General features: G+C 39.8%; 1 pseudogene; it reads left to right on the forward strand.

Annotated features, from left to right (window-relative positions):
* The first annotated feature begins 602 nt into the window (after nucleotides 1-602).
* Nucleotides 603-14,809, forward strand: LOC103225883 (cyclin-T2 pseudogene; annotated as a pseudogene).
* Nucleotides 14,810-15,013: the final 204 nt, after the last annotated feature.

Consider the following 15,013-nt stretch of genomic DNA (forward strand, 5'->3'; position numbering starts at 1 on the left):
AAGAAAATGTGGCACATATACACCATGGAATACTATGCAGCCATAAAAAAGGATGAGTCTGTGTCCTTTGTAGGGACATGGATGCAGCTGGAAACCATCATTCTTAGCAAACTATCGCAAGAACATAAAACCAAACACCGCATGTTCTCACTCATAGGTGGGAACTGAACTATGAGATCACTTGGACTCGGGAAGGGGAACATCACACACCGGGGCCTATCATGGGGAGGGGGGAGGGGGGAGGGATTGCATTGGGAGTTATACCTGATGTAAATGACGAGTTGATGGGTGCAGCACAGCAACATGGCACAAGTATACATATGTAACAAACCTGCACGTTATGCACATGTACCCTACAACTTAAAGTATAATAATAATAAATAAATTTAAAAAAAAAAAGAAAATTGAGCTCTCTTTAGAGGAAACAGAAATACTTCTGTGAGGAGTGTGGATAATATTGTCAACCTGTAATTTTTTTTGGCAGTGAAAGGGGAGGAACAGGCTCAAAAACTTGAACATGTTATTAAAGTAGCACATGCTTGTCTTCACTCCCTAGAGTGCTGGATACCAAATGTGGTACTTACTTTCAACAGACTCAAGAACTGGTTTTGATTGAAACCATAACCCTACAAACACCAGATTTTGAGATCAGCATTGAACATCCACAATCAGATGTGGTAAAATGTACCAAGTTAGTAAAAGCAAGCAAGGATTTGACAGAGACATCTTATTTCATGGCCATAAACAGTCTGCATCACATAACCTTCTCTCTTCAGTACAAACCAACAGTGATAGCACATGTATACATTCATTTGACTTGCAAATGATTCAATTGAGAGATTCCTGTGTTCATTGATGGAAAGCATTGGCGGTAATATGTGGATTCTACAGTTACTCTAGAATTATTAGATGAGCTAAAATATGAGTTTCTAAAAATATTAGAGAAAACACCTCTTAAGCTGAAAAGGATTAGAAACTCGAAGGCCAATCAGTCATTTAATAAACCAAAAATAAATGATATTTATCAGAGACATCACTTTATCTTTGGTCCAGAATTCCATTTTAATAGATAGTATCACAGATGTGCCTATAAACCCACGTTTTCATAAATGATCTACATTGGCATTCCCTAGGGCACTACTTCTTTTCTTTTCTTTTTCTTTTTCTAATTAAGCATCAGAATACATGTGTAGAACATACAGGTAGGTATATGTGTGCCATGGTGGTTTGCTGCACCTATTGACCCCTCCTCTAAGTTCCGTTCCCTTACCCTCCTCACCCCGTAACAGACCCTGGTGTGCATTGTTTCCCTTACTGTGTCCATGTGTTTTCATTGTTCAACTCCCACTTATGAGTGAGACCATGTGGTGTTTGGTTTTTGTTTCTGTGTTAGTTTGCTGAGGATGAGGGCTTCCAGCTTCATCCATGTCTCTGTAAAGGACATAAACTCATTCTTTTTCATAGCTGCATAGTATTCCATGGTGTTTATGTACCATATTTTCTTTTTTTAAAAATTATTATTATACTTTAAGCTCTAGGGTACATGTGCACAACGTGCAGGTTTGTTACATATGTATACATGTACCATGTTGGTGTGCTGCACCCATTAACTTGTCATTTACATTAGGTTTGTTTCCTAATGCTATCCCTCCCCCATCTCCCCTCCCCACAATAAGCCCCGGTGTGTGATGTTCCCCTTCCTGTGTCCAAGTGATCTCATTGTTCAATTCCCACCTATGAGTGAGAACATGTCGTGTTTGGTTTTATGTTCTTGCAATAGTTTGCTAAGAATGATGGTTTCCAGCTGCATCCATGTCCTTACAAAGGACATGAACTCATCCTTTCTTATGGTTGCATAGTATTCCATGGTGTATATGTGCCACATTTTCTTTCCAGCTGCATCCTTGTCCCTACAAAGGACATGAACTCATCCTTTCTTTTTTTTTTTTTTTTTTTTTGAGACGGAGTCTCGCTCTGTTGCCCAGGCTGGAGTGCAGTGGCCGGATCTCAGCTCACTGCAAGCTCCGCCTCCCGGGTTTATGCCATTCTCCTGCCTCAGCCTCCCGAGTAGCTGGGACTACAGGCGCCCGCCACCTCGCCCGGCTAGTTTTTTGTATTTTTTAGTAGAGACGGGGTTTCACCCTGTTAGCCAGGATGGTCTCGATCTCCTGACCTCGTGATCCGCCCGCCTCGGCCTCCCAAAGTGCTGGGATTACAGGCTTGAGCCACCGCGCCCGGCCAGAACTCATCCTTTCTTATGGTTGCATAGTATTCCATGGTGTATATGTGCCACATTTTCTTAATCCAGTCTGTCACTGATGGACATTTGGGTTGGTTCCAAGTCTCTGCTATTGTGAATAGTGCTGCAATAAACATATGTGTGCATGTGTCTTTATAGCAGCATGATTTATAATCCTTTGGGTATATACCCAGTAATGGGATGGTTGGGTCAAATAGTATTTCTAGTTCTAGATCCTTGATGAATCACCACACTGTTTTCCACAATGGTTGAACTAGTTTACAGTCCCACCAACAGTGTAAAAGTGTTCCTATTTCTCCACATCCCCTCCAGTACCTGTTCTTTCCTGATTTTTTAATGATTGCCATTCTAACTGGTGTGAGATGGTATCTCATTGTGGTTTTGATTTGCATTTCTTTGATGGCGAGTGATGATGAGCATTTTTTCATGTGTCTGTTGGCTGTATGCATGTCTTCTTTTGAGATATCTCTGTTCATTTCCTTTGCCCACTTTTTGATGGGGTTGTTTGTTTTTTTCTTGTAAATTTGATTGAGTTCTTTGTAGTTTCTGGATATTAGCCCTTTGTCAGATGAGTAGATTGCAAAAATTTTCTCCCATTTTGTAGGTTGCCTGTACACTCTGATGGTAGTTTCTTTTGCTGTGCAGAAGCTCTTTAATTTAATTAGATCCCGTTTGTCAATTTTGGCTTTTGTTGCCGTTGCTTTTGGTGTTTTAGACATGAAGTCCTTGCCCATGCCTGTGTCCTGAAGGGTATTGCCTAGGTTTTCTTCTAGAGTTTTTATGGTTTTAGGTCTAACATTTAAGTCTCTAATCCATCTTGAATTAATTTTCGTATAAGGGGTAATGAAAGCATCCAGTTTCAGCTTTCTACTTATGGTTAGCCAATTATCCCAGCACCATTTATTAAATAGGGAATCCTTTCCATATTTCTTGTTTTTGTCAGCTTTGTCAAAGATCAGATGGCTGTAGATGTGTGGTACTATTTCTGTGGGCTCTTTTCTGTTCCATTGGTCTATATCTCTGTTTTGGTATTAGTACCATGCTGTTTTGGTTACTGTAGCCTTGTAGTATAGTTTGAAGTCAGGTAGCGTGATGCCTCCAGCTTTGTTCTTTTGGCTTAGGATTGTCTTGGAAATGCGGGGTCTTTTTTGGTTCCATATGAACTTTAAAGCAGCTTTTTCCCAATTCTGTGAAGAAAGTCATTGGTAGCTTAATGGGGATGGCATCGAATCTATAAATTACCTTGGGCAGTATGGCCATTTTTACAATATTGATTCTTCCTATCCATGAGCATGGTATGTTCTTCCATTTGTTTGTGTCCTCTTTTATTTCACTGAGCAGTGGTTTGTAGTTCTCCTTGAAGAGGTCCTTTACATCCCTTGTAAGTTAGATTCCTAGGTATTTTATTCTCTTTGAAGCTATTGTGAATGGAAGTTCATTCCTGATTTGGCTCTCTGTTTGTCTGTTACTGGTGTATAAGAATACTTGTGAGTTTTGCACGTTGATTTTGTATCCTGAGACTTTGCTGAAGTTGCTTATCAGTTTAAGGAGATTTTGGGCTGAGATAATGGGGTTTTCTAAATACACAATCATGTCATCTGCAAACAGGGACAATTTGACTTCTTCTTTTCCTTACTGACTACTCTGTATTTCTTTCTCTTGCCTGATTGCCCTAGCCAGAACTTCCAATACTATGTTGAATAGGAGTGGTGAGAGAGGGCATCCCTGTCTTGTGCCAGTTTTCAAAGGGAATGCTTACAGTTTTTGCCTATTCAGTATGATATTGGCTGTGGGTTCGTCATAAATAGCTCTTATTACTTTGAGATACATTCCATCAATACCGAATTTATTGAGAGTTTTTAGCATGAAGCGCTCTTGAATTTTGTCAAAGGCCTTTTCTGCATCTGTTGAGATAATCATGTGGTTTTTTTTTTTGTATTTTTTTATTATTATTATTATTATTATACTTTAAGTTCTAGGGTACATGTGCATAACGTGCAGGTTTGTTACATATGTATACTTGTGCCATGTTGCTGTGCTGCACCCATCAACTCGTCAGCACCCATCAACTCGTCATTTACATCAGGTATAACTCCCAATGCAGTCCCTCCCCCCTCCCCCCTCCCCATGATAGGCTCCGGTGTGTGATGTTCCCCTTCCCGAGTCCAAGTGATCTCATTGTTCAGTTCCCACCTATGAGTGGAGAACATGTGGTGTTTGGTTTTCTGTTCTTGTGATAGTTTGCTAAGAATCATATGACCCAGCCATCCCATTACTGGGTATATACCCAAAGGATTATAAATCATGCTACTATAAAGACATATGCACACGTATGTTTATTGCAGCACTATTCACAATAGCAAAGACTTGGAATCAACCCAAATGTCCATCAGTGACAGACTGGATTAAGAAAATGTGGCATATATACACCATGGAATACTATGCAGCCATAAAAAAGGATGAGTTTGTGTCCTTTGTAGGGACATGGATGCAGCTGGAAATCATGTGGTTTTTGTCTTTGGTTCTGTTTATGTGCTGTTCTGTTTATTGATTTGCATATGTTGAACCAGCCTTGCATCCCAGGGATGAAGCCCACTTGATCATGGTGAATAAAACTTTCTGATGTGCTGCTGGATTTGGTTTGCCAGTATTTTATTGAGGATTTTTGCATCGATGTTCATCAGGGATATTGGTGTAAAATTCTCTTTTTTTGTTGTGTCTCTGCCAGGCTTTGGTATCAGGATGATGTTGGCCTCATAAAATGAGTTAGGGAGGATTCCCTCTTTTTCTATTGATTGGAATAGTTTCAGAAGGAATGGTACCAGCTCCTCCTTGTACCTCTGGTAGAATTTGACTGTGAATCTGTCTGGTCCTGGACTTTTTTTGGTTGGTAAGCTATTAATTATTGCCTCAATTTCAGAGCCTGCTATTGGTCTATTCAGGGATTCAACTTCTTCCTGGTTTAGTCTTGGGAGAGTGTAAGTGTCCAGGAAATTATTAATTTCTTCTAGGTTTTCTAGTTTATTTGTGTAGAGGTGTTTATAGTATTCTCTGATAGTAGTTTGTATTTCTGTGGGGTCGGTGGTGATATCCCCTTTGTCATTTTTTATTGCATCTATTTGATTCTTCTCTCTTTTCTTCTTTATTAGTCTTGCTAGTGATCTATCAATTTTGTTGATCTTTTCAAAAAACCAACTCTTGGATTCATTGGTTTTTTGGAGGATTTTTTGTGTCTCTATCTCCTTCAGTTCTGCTCTGATCTTAGTTATTTCTTGCCTTCTGCTAGCTTTTGAATGTGTTTGCTCTTGCCTCTCTAGTTCTTTTCATTGTGATGATAGGGTGTCAATTTTAGATCTTTCCTGCTTTCTCTTGTGGGCATTTAGTGCTATAAATTTCCCTCTACACACTGCTTTAAATGTGTCCCAGAGATTCTGGTATGTTGTATCTTTGTTCTCATTCGTTTCAAAGAACATCTTTATTTCTGCCTTCATTTCGTTATGTACCCAGTAGTCATTCAGGAGCAGGTTATTCAGTTTCCACGTAGTTGAGCAGTTTTGATTGAGTTTCTTAGTCTTGAGTTCTAGTTTGATTGCACTGTAGTCTGAGAGACAGTTTATTATAATTTCTGTTCTTTTACATTTGCTGAGAAGTGCTTTACTTCCAACTATGTGGTGAATTTTGGAATAAGTGCGATATGGTGCTGAGAAGAATGTATATTATGGTGATTTGGTGTGGAGAGTTCTGTAGATGTCTATTAGGTCCACTTGGTGCAGAGTTGAGTTCAATTCCTGGGTATCCTTGTTAACTTTCTGTCTCGTTGATCTGCTAATGTTGACAGTGGGGTGTTGAAGTCTCCCATTATTATTGTATGGGAGTCTAAGTCTCTTTGTAAGTCTCTAAGGACTTGCTTTATGAATCTGGATGCTCCTGTATTGGGTGCATATATATTTAGGATAGTTAGCTCTTCCTGTTGAATTGATCCCTTTACCATTATGTAATGGCCCTCTTTTTCTCTTTTGACCTTTGATGGTTTAAAATCTGGTTTTTCAGAGACTAGGATTGCAACCCCTGCTCTTTTTTTGTTTTCCATGTGCTTGGTAGATCTTCCTCCATCCCTTTATTTTGAGCCTATGTGTGTCTCTGCATGTGAAATGGGTCTCCTGAATACAGCAAACTGATGGGTCTTGACTCTTTATCCAATTTGCCAGTCTGTGTCTTTTAATTGGACCATTTAGTCCATTTACATTTAACGTTAATATTGTTATGTGTGAACTTGATCCTGTCATTATGATATTAGCTGGTTATTTTGCTCATTAGATGATGCAGCTTCTTCCTAGCATCGATGGACTTTACATTTTGGCATGTTTTTGCAATGGCTGGTACTGGTTGTTCCTTTCCATGTTTATTCTTCCTGCAGTATCTCTTGTAGGGCAGGCCTGGGGGTGACAAAATCTCTCAGCATTTGCTTGTCTGTAAAGGATTTTATTTCTCCTTCACTTATGAAACTTAGTTTGGCTGGATATGAAATTCTGGGTTGAAAATTCTTTTCTTTAAGAATGTTGAATATTGGCCCCCACTCTCTTCTGGCTTGTCAGGTTTCTGCTGAGAGGTCTGTTGTTAGTCTGATGGGCTTCCCTTTGTGGGTAACCCGACCTTTCTCTCTGGCTGCCCTTAACATTTTTTCCTTCATTTCAACTTTGGTGAATCTGACAGTTATGTGTCTTGGAGTTGCTCTTCTCGAGAAGTATCTTTGTGGCGTTCTCTGTATTTCCTGAATTTGAATGTTGACCTGCCTTACTAGGTTGGGGAAGTTCTCCTGGATGATATCCTGCAGAGTGTTTTCCAACTTGGTTCCATTTTCCCCATCACTTTCAGGTACACCAATCAGACGTAGGTTTGTTCTTTTCACATAATCTCATATTCCTTGGAGGCTTTTTTCATTTCTTTTTACTCTTTTTATTTCTACACTTCTCTTCTTGCTTAATTTCATTCATTTGATCTTCAATCTCTGATACTCTTTCTTCCAGTTAAGTCGGTTACTGAAGCTTGTGTATTTGTCATGTAGTTCTTGTGTCATGGTTTTCATCTCTATCAGTTCTTTTAAGGTCTTCTGCATTGATTATTCTAGTCATCCATTCATCCATTCTTTTTTCAAGGTTTTTAGTTTCTTTGCACTGATTACATAGTTCCTCCTTTAGCTCTGAGAAGTTTGATCGACTGAAGCCTTCTTCTCTCAACTCGTCAAAGTCATTCTCCGTCCGGCTTTGTTCTGTTGCTGGCAATGAGCTGCGTTCCTTTGGAGGGGGAGATGCACTCTGATTTTTTGAATTTCCAGTTTTTCTGCATTGCCCTTTCCTCATCTCTGTGGTTTTATCTGCCTTTGGTCTTCGATGATGGTGATGTACTGATGGGGTTTTGGTGTGGTTGTCCTTTGTATTTGTTAGTTTTCCTTCTAACAGTCAGGGTGCTCAGCTGCAGGTCTGTTGGAGTTTGCTTGAGGTCCACTCCAGAACCTGTTTGCCTAGGTATCAGTAGCAGAGGCTGCAGAATGCTGAACAGCGAGTGTTGCTGTCTCATTCTTGCTCTGGAAGCTTCGTCTCAGGGGTGTACCTAGCCGTGTGAGGTGTGAGGTGTCGGTCTGCACCTAGTGGGGGATGTCTCCCAGTTTGGCTACTCAGGGGTCAGGGACCCACTTGAGCAGGCAGTCTGTCCATTCTCATATCTCAACCTCCATGCTGGGAGAACCACTACTCTCTTCAAAGCTGTCAGACAGGGACATTTGCCTCTGCAGAGGTTTCTGCAGCTTTTTGTTTAGCTATGCCCTGTCCCCAGAGGTGGAGTGTACAGAGGCAGGCAGGCCTCCTTGAGCTGCGGTGGGCTCCACTCAATTCGAGCTTCCAGGTGGCTTCATTTACCTACTTAAACCTCAGCAATGATAGGCGCCCCTCCCCCAGCCTCACTGCCGCCTTGCAGTTAGATCTCAGACTGCTGTGCCAGCAAGGAGGGAGGCTCCATGGGCATGGGACCCTCTGGGCCAGGTGTGGGGTATAATCTCCTGGTGTACCATTTGCTAAGACCCTTGGTAACGTGCAGTATTAGGGTGGGAGTTACCCGATTTTCCAGGTGCTGTGTGTCTCAATATCCTTTGGCTAGGAAAAGGAATTCCCTTCCCCCTTGCGCTTCCCAGGTGAGGCGATGCCTCACTCTACTTCAGCTCTCGCTGGTCGGGCTGCGCCTGTAGACCAGCACCAACTGTCTGACACGACCCAGTGAGACGAACCCAATACCTCAGTTGAAAATGCAGAAATCACCCATCTTCTTTGTTGCTCATGCTGGGAGCTGGAGGCTGGAGCTGTTCCTATTCGGCCATCTTGGGCATGCCCCCCCGAGCCAGTATCACACATTTTCTTTTTTAAAAATTTGTAAATTTATTTTATTTTACTTTAAGTTGTGGGATACATATGCAGAATGTGCAGGGTTTTTACGTAGGTAGACATGTGCCATGATGATTTGCTGTGTCTATTGATTCATCCTATAAGTTCCCTCATCTCACCCCCAATCCCTCAGCAGGCTCTGGGGTGTGTTATGCCCCTCCCTGTGTCCATGTGCTCTCATTGTTCAACTCCCACTTATGAGTGAGAACATGTGGTGTTTAGTTTTCTCTTCCTGTGTTATTTTGCTGAGGATGATGTCTTCCAGTTTCATCCATGTCACTCCAAAGGACATGATCTCATTTTTCTTTATGACTGCATAGTATTCCACAGTGTGTATGTACCACATTTTCTTTATCCAGTCTATCATTGATGGACATTTGGGTTGGTTCCATGACTTTTCTATTGTAAATAGTGCTGCAATAAACATATGTGTGCATGTATCTTTATGGTAGAATGATTTATGTTCCTTTGGTTATATACCCAGTAATGGGATTGTTGGGTTAAATGGTATTTCTGGTTCTAGATCCTTGAGGAATCACCATACTGTCTTCCACAATGGTTGAACTAATTTACATTCCCTCCACAGCTTCACTAGTACCTATTGTTTCTTGACATTTTAATAATCACCATTCTGATTGTTGTGAGACTGTATCTCATTGTGGTTTTGATTTGTATTTCTCTAGTGATCAGTATATTGAGCTTTTTTTTCTGTTTTTTGGCCACACAAATGTCTTCTTTTGAGAAGTGTCTTTTCATATCCTTTGCCCACTTTTCAATAGGATTGTTTTTTTTTCTTGTAAGTTTGTTTAAGTTCCTTGTAAATTCTGGACATTAGACCTTTGTCGGATGGGTAGATTGCAAACTTTTTCTCCCATTCTGCAGGTATGATACTTCCTTTGGCTTTGCAGAAGCTCTTTAGTTTAATTAGATCCCATTTGTTGATTTTTGCTTTTGTTGCAACTGCTTTTGGTGTTTTATTCATGAAGTCTTGCCCATGCCTATGTCCTGAATGGTATTGCCTAGGTTTTCTTCTAGGGTTTTTATGGTTTTGGGTTTATATTTAAATCTTTAATCCATCTCGAGTTAATTTTTGTATAAGGTGTAAGGAAGGGGTCCAGTTTCTGCATATGGCTAGCCAGTTTTTCCAGCACCATTTATCCCATTTATTGACTAAGAGATTCTTTCCTTTTTGCTTCTTTTTTGTCAGATTTGTCAAAGATCAGATGGTTTCAGATGTGTGGTATTACTTCTGAGGTCTCTGTTTTGTTTCATTGGTCTGTATGTCAGTTTTGGTACAAGTACCCTGCTGTTTTGGTTATTGTAGCCTTGTAGTATAGTTTGAAGTCAGGTAGTGTGATACCTCCAGCTTTATTCTTTTTGCTTAGGATTGTCTTGGCTATATGGGGTCCTCTTTGATTCCATATGAAATTTAAAGTAGTTTTTTTTCTAATTCTGTGAAGAATATCAATGGTAGTTTGATGCACTCAATTCAATACCATTGAATCTATAAACTACTTTGGGCAATATGGCCATTTTAATGATATTGATTCTTCCTATCCATGAGGATGGAATGTTTTTCCATTTGTTTGTGTCCTCTCTTGTTTCCTTGAGCAGTGGTTTGTAGTTCTCTTTGAAGAGGTCCTTCACATCCCTTGTTAGCTGTATTTCTAGGTATTTACTTCTCTTTGTAGCAATTGTGAATGGGAGTTCATTCGTGATTTGTCTCTCTGCTTGTCTACTGTTGGTGTCAAGGAATACTTGTGATTTTTGCACACTGATTTTGTATCCTGAGAATTTGCTGAAGTTGCTCATCAGCTTAAGGAGTTTTGGGCTGACATAATGGGGTTTTCTAAATATATAATCATGTCATCTGCAAACAGAGACAATTTGACTTCCTCTCTTTCTGTTTGAATATCCTTTATTTATTTCTCTTGCCTGATTGCTCTGGCCAGAACTTCCAATAATATGTTGAATAAGAGTGGTGAGAGAGGGCATCCTTGTCTTGTAGTTGTTTTCCAAGGGAAATCTCCCAGCTTTTGCCCATTCAATATGCTACTGGCTGTGGGTTTGTCATAAATGGCTGTTATTATTTTGAGACATGTTCCATCAATACCTAGTTTATTGAGAGTTTTTAGCATAAAGAGATGTTGAATTTTATTGAAGGCCTTTTCTGCATCTATTGAGACAATCGTGTGGTTTTGTCTTTGGTTCTGTTTATGTGATGGGTTACGTTTATTTATTTGCATGTGATGACCCAGACTTGCATCACAGGGATGAAGCCTACTTGATCATGGTAGATAAGTTATTTGATGTGCTGCTGGATTTGATCTGCAGGTATTTTATTGACAATTTTCACATTGATGCTCATCAGGGATATTGGACTAAAGTTTTCTTTTTTGTTGTTGTTGTGTTTCTGGCAGATTTTGATATCAGAATGATTCTGGCTTCATAAAATGAATTAGGGAGGAGTCCCTCCTTTTCAATTGTTTGGAATAGTTTCAGAAAGAATGGTATCATCACGTCTTTGTACCTCTGGTAGAATTCAGCTGTGAATCCATCTGGTCCTGGGATATTTTTTGGTTGATAGGCTATTAATTGCTGCCTCAATTTCAGAACTTTTTGTTGATCTATTTAGGGATTTGACTTCTTCCTGGTTTAGTCTTGGGAGGCTGTATGTGTCTAGGAATTTATTAATTTTTTCTAGATTTTCTAGTTTATTTGCATATAGATGCTTACAGTATTCTCTGATGGTAGTTTGTATTTCTCTAGGGTCAGTGATGATAGCCCCTTTATTAATTTTTATTGTGTCATTTAATTCTTCTCTCTTTTCTTCTTTATTAGTCTAGCTAGTAGTCTATCTATTCTGTTCATTTTTTCAAAAAACCAGCTTCTGGATTCAGTGATGTTTTGGAGAGTTTTTTGTGTCTCTATCTCCTTCAATTCTGTTCTACACTTAGTTATTTCTTGTCTTTTGCTAGCTTTTGGATTAGTTTGCTCTTGTTTCTCTAGCTCTTTTAATAGTGATGTTAGGGTGTCAATTTGAGATATTTCTGGCTCTCTGATGGGGTATTTAGTGCTATAAATTTTTCTCTACACACTGTTTTAGCTGTATCCCAGAGATTCTGGTACATTGTCTCTTTGTTCTCATTGGTTTCAAAGAACTTCTTGATTTCTGCCTTAATTTCATTATTTACCCAGGAGTGAATTAGGAGCAGGTTTTTCAATTTGCATGTAATCATGTGGTTTTGAGTGAGTTCCTTAATCCTGAGTTCTAATTTGATTGCACTGTGGTCTGAGAGACTCTTTGTTATGATTTAGTTCTTTTACACTTGCTGAGGAGTGTTTTACTTCCAATTATGTGGTCAATTTTAGAATAAGTGCTATGTGGCACTGATAGGAATGTGTATTCTGTTGATTTGGGATGGAGAGTTCTGTAGATGTCTGTTAGGTCCACTTGATCCAGAGCTGAGTTCAAATCCTGAATATTCTTGTTAATCTTCTGTCCTTTGATCTGTCTAACATTGACAGTGGGGTGCTAAAGTGTCTCACTACTATTGTGTGGGAGTCTATGTGTCTTTGTAGGTCTCTAAGAACTTTTTTTTTTTTTTTTTTGGAGACGTTTATGAATCTGGATCCTCCTGTATCAGATGCCTGTATATTTAGAATAGTTAGCTCTTCTCATTGAATTGATCCCTTTGCCATTATGCAATGCCCTTCTTTGTCTTTTTTGAAATTTGTTGGTTTAAAAGTCTGTTTTGTCAGGGACTAGGATTGAACCCCATTTTGTTTCTTTGTTTGTTTATTTTTTGCTTTTTATTTGCTTGGTAAATTTTCCTTCATCCCTTTATTTTGAGCCTATATGTGTCTTTGCACGTGAGATGAATCTCCTGAATACAGCACACTGATGAGTCTTGACTCTTTATCCAATTTGCTGGTCTGTGTCTTTTAACTGGGGTATTTATCCCATTTACATTTAAGGTATTGTTATGTGTGAGTTTGATCCTGTCATCGTGATGCTATCTGTTATTTTGCACAATAGTTGATACAGTTTCTTCATAGTGTCATTGGTCTCTATATTTTCGTATATTTTTGCAGCGTCTGGTACCAGATTTTCCTTTCTATATTTAGTGCTTCCTTCAAGAGCCCTTGCAAGACAGGTCTAGTGGTGACAAAATCCCTCAACATCTGCTTGTCTGAAAAAGATTTTATTTATCCTTTGCTTATGAAGCTTAGTTTGGTGGGATATGAAATTCTGGGTTGAAAATTCTTTCTTTAAGAATGTTGAATATTGACGCTTAATCTCTTCTGGGTTGTAGAGTTTCGCTGAGAGGTCCACTATTAGTCTGATGGGCTTCCCTTCGTAGGTGACCTGGCCTTTCTCTCTGGCTGCCCTTAACACCTTTTCCTTCATTTTGCCCTTCGAGAATCTGATGATTATATGTCTTGGAGTTGTCCTTCTCATAGAGTATCTTAGTGGTGGTGTCCTCTGTATTTCACGAATTTGCATGTTGGCCATCTTGCTAGGTTGGGTAAGTTGTCCCGGGTAATATCCTGAAGTGTGTTTTCCAGCTTGTTCCCATTCTCCCCGTCTTCTTTTTGTTTGCTTGTTTGTCATTCTTTTTTCTCTAACCTTGTCTGTATATTTTGTTTCAAACTCAAAGTGGTCTTCAAACTCTGATATACTTTCTTCTGCTTGGTCAATTTGGCTATTGATATTTGTGTATGCTTCACGAAGTTCTCATGCTGTGTTTTTCAGCTCTATCAGGTCATTTATGTCCCCCTCTCAGCTGGTTATTCTAGCTAGCAGCTCCTCTAACCTTTTTTCAAGGTTCTTAGCTTCTTTGCATTGGATTAGAACATGCTCCTTTAGCTCAACAAAGTTTTTTTTATTACCCGTCTTCTGAAGCCTACCTTTGTCAATTCATCCATCTCATCCTCCATCCAGTTCTGTGCCCTTGCTGGAGAGGTGTGGTGATTGTTTAGAAAAGAAGAGGTACTCTGGCCTTTGGGTTTTCAGCATTTTTTCATTGATTGTTTCTCATCTACATAAGTCTTTCTAGTTTTGATCTTTGAGGCTGCTGACCATTGGATGGGGTTTTTATGGAGACCTTTTGTTTTGCTGATGCTGTTGTTGTTGCTTTCTGTTTGTTTTTCTTTCAATGGTCAGGTCCCTTTTCTGTAGGGTTGCTGCAATTTGCTGGGGGTTCACTTCAGGCCCTATTCATCTGGTTCACTCCCACACCTGGAGTTGTCACTCAAGGAGGTCGGATAACAGCAAAAATGGTGCCTCTCCTTCTTCTGGGATCTCTGACCTCAAGGGGCACCAACCTGATGCCAGTAGGATTGCTTCTGTATAGGGTGTCTGATAACCCCTCTTGGAGGTTCTCACCCAGCTGGGTGGCAGGGGGAACAGGACCCATTTAATGAAGCACTTTGACTGTCCCTTGGTGGAGGGGGCATGCTTTGCTGGGGGGAAACCCACTCATCGGGGCTGCCTGGATTCCTCAGAACTACCAGCAGGAAAGGCTAAGTCTGCTAGTCTGCAGAGACTGTGGCCACTTCTCCCCTTAGGGACTCAGGCCCTGGGAGATCAGGGTTTTGTTCCTGAGCCTCTGGCAGGAGTTGGTGGAGTTCCTGCAGGGAGGCCCTGCCCAGTGAGGAAGGATGGGTCAGGGTCAGGCTAGGCCAGTACTTCTAAATTCAGGCAATATTTCTGTAAAAGACAGTCATATACTGATAATTTGTCAATGTTAGCAATAGGAATGTCAAATATCTCATACATTTGCCATCACACAAGGAACAGCCTCAACATCAAGAATCAGCAAGGACAGAACAGATATACTCACAGAAGTAGGAGACATTTTTGTCTAGTAGCCAGTACTACATCAATTTACAACAGGGACTTCTATATTACTGCATTCAGGATTACATCACAGACCTGACAAAATTTCTAATCATTCTTCTATTAAGCAAGAATATACTCATAAAGCAGGCAGCAGTAAACACCATGGGCCAATTTCTGCTACACTTGGAATAATTCCTCAGAAAATATTTTCAGATAAATAAAGAAAAAAAACGAAAGCTAGAAACTCTTGATCTTAATGTGCAGGAGTGAAATTATGGATTTTAGTACCACATACTGATAAAAGCACCAATAAAGAAGAGCTTCCCTTGTTGAAAATTAGTTGACCTATAAGTTGGAATTTATATCTGCACTGTTTATTCTGTTTCATTGGGCTATGTGTCTGTTTTTGTGCCAGAACCATACTGTTTTGATTACTATTGCTTTATAATATAATTTGAAATCAAGAAGTATGAT

This window comes from Chlorocebus sabaeus, chromosome 20 (genome assembly GCF_047675955.1).
Source record: "Chlorocebus sabaeus isolate Y175 chromosome 20, mChlSab1.0.hap1, whole genome shotgun sequence".
NCBI lineage: Eukaryota > Metazoa > Chordata > Mammalia > Primates > Cercopithecidae > Chlorocebus > Chlorocebus sabaeus.